Source organism: Camelus bactrianus, chromosome 1 (assembly GCF_048773025.1).
Source record: "Camelus bactrianus isolate YW-2024 breed Bactrian camel chromosome 1, ASM4877302v1, whole genome shotgun sequence".
NCBI classification, from domain to species: domain Eukaryota; kingdom Metazoa; phylum Chordata; class Mammalia; order Artiodactyla; family Camelidae; genus Camelus; species Camelus bactrianus.
In genome coordinates this window covers 86,961,097-86,966,486 of record NC_133539.1, presented here as the reverse complement: position 1 = coordinate 86,966,486, position 5,390 = coordinate 86,961,097, and the positions used below count along the sequence as shown (strand labels likewise).

The 5,390-nt window shown below is 35.3% G+C and overlaps 1 non-coding gene across 1 annotated transcript; it reads left to right on the top strand.

Annotated features, from left to right (window-relative positions):
• The first annotated feature begins 3,322 nt into the window (after nt 1–3,322).
• TRNAT-AGU (transfer RNA threonine (anticodon AGU)) lies at nt 3,323–3,395 on the top strand. The gene has a single exon. It is a non-coding gene; the product is annotated as a tRNA-Thr (tRNA).
• Nucleotides 3,396–5,390: the final 1,995 nt, after the last annotated feature.

Genomic DNA, 5,390 nt, shown 5'->3' with positions numbered 1-5,390 from the left:
GGGCTTCAGACTCTGCAAATTTGAGGACAGGCCTATACATTTCAGTTATGCTTGAAATGCTATGACCTAGGTTAAATAATCTCTACTAGTTATGTTTCTATCTGGAAGAAAGGACCATGGCTGACAACTTTCAAAGACAACTGAGTTCTCACATCTAATAGAGGTTATTGCTGATCTAAAGGGAAAGCAGTTTGTCTTGTCAACTGAAAAAAAGTACTCAACCTAAAAGTTGAGAATTACGTTTTATTTGGCGGACAAAACTGAAGGCTTAATCTCAGAAGACAGCCTCTTAGATAGACAGCTGTGAGAGACTGCTCTGAAGAGGTAAGGGTGAAGCCAGGCTATATAGGAGTTTTGCAACAAAAACCAGGTAGTTGAAACATCAGAAGTTTACCATCAATTAAAGAAAACTAGACAGCTCAAGTTAATGAATTTAGTGCTTTTCTATGTATGGGAAGATGCAAGTCTGGCTCAATGAAATCATTCCTTTGATATGCACCTCAACTATCTAGGGCCATCCTTAATCCCTTCAGGGTGCACAGTTGAGGACAACTGCAGTGGCTCATGGCTTGATGGCTGCAACACCCTTTGTTTACTGATCTGGAACTTTAGCTTAGAAATTATGAATATTCTATTTTTTTTTCTGTCTCCCAGTGGGATTTAACTAATTTTGAGTAGTTGTAGATATAAATATTTTGAAATAATATGGGTATCTATATATATATTTTAGTGTAGCCACTTACATATCTTTAATTGTTCTTGCTATCTATTTAACACTGCACTAAAAATATTTACTGAGCACCCACTCTATCTTATGCAGGCACCATAATATGTGCTAGGTTTAAAGGAAAGAAAAAGCTTGTAAATTTTCATGAGAAATCTGCCATCTAGGAGTACGTATCCTTAAAATGCAACACTATACCCCTGAGCCATAGTCCATCTTCTGATTAGTAGATTTAAGCAAGTTCTATATTGAAACTCAAAAACCACAAATATTTTTTTCTTTCCTGAGGTGTGCAGGTTTATAAATGCAAACATACAGGTGAGAATAATCTACTTTATAGTAAATACACAAGGGGAAGCAACAGTCTGAGAAGTTGGGAATCCCTGTTATATTCCAAAAGCCTATGAGAGGATGCTGCTTCTTCTACAGACAATAAAAATATAAAGTCTCTTTAGAGAAAGATAACCAATCCTGATTCAGGAAAGATGAAAAGTTCCCTTATATAAAACAAAGTTTATATTTACTGTGATTTCGAGTTTTGGGAAACTTGATGTTAGGCCAATGGATTGGGTGAATTAAACTGAATACTAAAAAATGGTAACTTTAAAATCTTGTTAAATGCACTGTTGATTAATGAAGTGATGCAGGAAAAACGGATGTGAGGCATGAGGAGGGCCATGTCCCAGGCTTTGGTTGAGCCCCTGGGACATGCCCCGCCAAATGTGGGTTCTTGGCTTCGCTCAGGGAAGAATTCAAGAGCGAGCCACAGTTGAGTAAAGATAGATTTATTAAGAGAGATACATTGAAAGGCAAGAGAAAGGCCACGAGGTGTGGGGGTTGGGTGCTCAGATTAAAAGTAGATACACACTCCATAGACAAAGTGTGGGAGGAGGCGGCAGCCGCGAGGCACCGAGGCACAGTGTTGCCAGTTTTTATGGGCTCAGTGGCTTCATATGCTAATTAGTGGAAGGACCAGTCTGACTAGCCTGGGGAAGGGGCCGGGATTCCCAGGAAGTTGGCCATTTTCCACTCTTTGTTTTTGTGGCTAGCCTTGGGACTGCCATGGTGCCTGTGGGCGTGTTATTCACCATATTAATATATTAAAATGAGCGTATGATGAAGCTCAAGTTCTGCTAGAAGTTAAATCTCCCACCATCTGGAGCCTCAAGGCCTACTGGGGGTTGAATCTTCCACCATTTTGATGTTAATTGCTGTAGCATTCCTTGAATGGCTGTGCTCTGCCCCCTTCCTGTCTCAAAGGGTCTTTGAGAAAGATTTACTTGAAATGTAAAAGGGAAACTATTTTGACCCACTGTATTTATGCACGAATGTATTAAGGTAACTGTCAAAAATTAGGTGGTAGAAAGTTTTCATAATAAAAAAGGTTATGTATCAAAACCATTCTCAAGATCACTGAAAGAAAATAAAAGTCTTAGAAGAGAACGTTTTAAAATAATTCAGAAAATACCCTGAATAATGATCTCCTAATGGTTTTGAAGTATATACCAAGTGTTTCTTAATTTCAGAATTGTCAGTCTTAATTGTATAATTAATAAAACATTTTAAGGACCCTCAAGAGGAAGAGTTTGTAAACATTAAAGATTTTCACAAGGGTGACACTTTATTATAGTTCAATTACTTTGTAGATGCTTATAGACAGAACTCCTATGAAGCTGAGCCCCAGTGCAGATAGGCAGGACCTAAAACTCTTTATCAAGAAATTTTTGTCAACATAGAGATGAAATAAAACAACCACAGTCTAAGGAAGATTGTGCAGCTCACAAAGACTTTCTCAGGCAGCTTATCTCCTCCGTTACACATAATCTTTGCATTTCCAATTATAGCGGAATCTTCCACCACCACCACCCCCATCTCCTTCCAATTAAAACAGTATTTTTAGAAATGGAAAGTTTCAAGGTTAAGATTTATATTTCTAACATGACATTTTAAAAAGTTCTTATATTTTTTCACTGAAAAATTGTTGCAAGCATCTGGGAGCAGAGGTTGGGATTTTTTTTTTTTTTTTTAAGAAAGAGGGATCTGTTTTCCCAGAATAGTATTACGTGCATGCCTGAGCCTGTAGGTATACTATTGCTTTAATCTACTTTGCTTTCTCAAGGGGATCAGATGAAAGGCCTGACTCTTCATTTGACCTCTGGTGTTCAGCTCTGTTGATGAGGAAAAATCTAACCTGCATCTGTCTGTTTCTTATCACTCTCTTATTGCTTTTCTTCCTCCTTTTCCTGAACAGTGTTCTTTATCAGTATCCACCTCAACTACCAGAGCTTGAAGATCCTCCTCTCACAGAATACTGGAGCAGTCATGCTCAATAGCACGCTTAGATATGATGCTGGCTGTGGATGGCATTGATGAAATAGAATCCCCTGAGTCTTAGAATATTCTCATAAATAAATTCTCATAAATAAAAAATAAATAAAATACATTTTACCCAGCTTCATAGGTAACTAAAAAAAAAATCAAATGAAATTTAAATTTAAATCAGTGATTATCCTGATGTTATTCAAATTATTCAGAATATTCTGCAATATGAAACTAATGACTTAAATTAAAATTAATATAATTCTGTTTGTCAAGGAGGGAGGGTGTAGCTCAGTGGTAGAGCATGTGCTTAGTATGCACGAGGTCCTGGGTTCAATTCCCAGTACCCCCATTAAAAAATAAAAAATAAATAAATAAATACATAAATAAATAAATTCTATTTGTCAAAATCTACAGATATCACTTTCAGTTGATAAACTATCAGACATTTTTATTAACAAATACGTAGATTGGTTTAATATATCAGTAAATGATGACTTTACTGACATCTACTTTGAACATTTTAATGAATGATTTTATATCATTTTATGTCTGAAATTAGTCATATAAATTTCTTATGGAATGTGCAAAAGTGAAAAATCTGTGTAAGATGAGATAAACTTGTGTAATAAATATGTGTATTTAAAATGTATAGGAAAAAGTTACCTTGATGTAAATTTTTTTGAAAAATTAATTTTTAAGTGACCTTTTGTGTTTCAGAATGGCTAGATCAGGAAAAAGTTCTCTAACCTTTGTTATTCCATTAGAAAATATCATCTGAATGTCCTCAGGATGAATTTAACCAAAAATGTCAAAAGAGCAAGGGGCAACTAGTGGTATATCATGAAATCATGGGTGAAATGTTAAGGCAATTTTGCAGCGGAGATATGTGGTGACTGGGAGAAGGTATGACAAAGGTGTAAGTAAGATGACTGTAAACAGAAAAGATGTGATTGCATATAGAGGAATAATCCTAGTCATAATAAACTATACATAATTGATGATCTAATCTCAACAAAAGCATTGCTAAATATTTCACATAATTATCATTCAGTTTTCACATCACACTTATAATTAAAGTAAAAAAAAAAAAAAAAGACGTAAAGAAACTGAGACTGAGAGAATTTAAAGTACCCATGTTCCCAGAATAGTTTTAAAGCTATGATTCATTCTAGATTGATTTAACTACCCAGCTTTTCTCATAACTGTGATATTCTACATCTTCCCTCAGCACCACACTGCACTGCACTATCTCCTGGTGCATAAATTGATTCCCTGATACTGTATGTTCCATGTGACTTGATAGAGCAAAGTAGAATAAATATAACCTCAGCTATTTAATATCTAGATTTATTTTACAGTTTGGGAAAATGAATTTACATTAACAGCTTAAATTTAACTTGCCATATACTTTTTCTGTTTTTTTCTGCCACAAATGTGGTTTAATGCCATATTGCCTGCTCATCACATGAGTTCTTGTATCTGAAACTGACTAGAGTAAAACACGAGACCATGCTACATGATAATCCTTTAAATTTATAGTCACCGAATTCAAGTTGATACTGCCTGTAAATTATGACATTTTCTTAGTTCCTGCTCTCCAAGATAATTTTACACTCTCCCCTTTAATTTTCTCCTTTCTTTCTTTTTTTTAACATTTTTTATTGATTTATAATCATTGTACAATGTTGTGTCAAATTCCAGTGTATAGCACAATTTTTCAGTTATACATGAACATATATATGTTCATTGTCACATTTTTTTCTCTGTGAGCTACCATAAGATCTTGTATATATTTCCCTGTGCTATACAGTATAATCTTGTTTATCTATTCTACAATTTTTGAAATCCCAATCTATCTCTTCCCACCGCCCGCCCCCTTGGCAACTACAAGTTTGTATTCTATGTCTGTGACTCCATTTCTGTTTTGTATTTATACTTTTTTTTTCTTTCTTTTTTTTTTTTTCATATTCCACATATAAGCAATCTCATATGGTATTTTTCTTTCTCTTTCTGGCTTACTTCACTTAGAATGACATTTTCCAAGAGCATCCATGTTGCTGCAAATGGCGTTATGTTGTCGGTTTTTATGGCTGAGTAGTATTCCATTGTATAAATATTACCACCTCTTCTTTATCCAGTCATCCGTTGATGGACATTTAGGCTGTTTCCATGTCTTGGCTATTGTAAATAATGCTGCTATGAACATTGGGGTGCAGGTGTCATCCTGAAGTAGGGTTTCTTCTGGATATATGCCCAGGAGCGGGATTCCTGGGTCATATGGTGAGTCTATTCCTAGTCTTTTGACGAATCTCCATACTGTTTTCCACAGTGGCTGCACCAAACT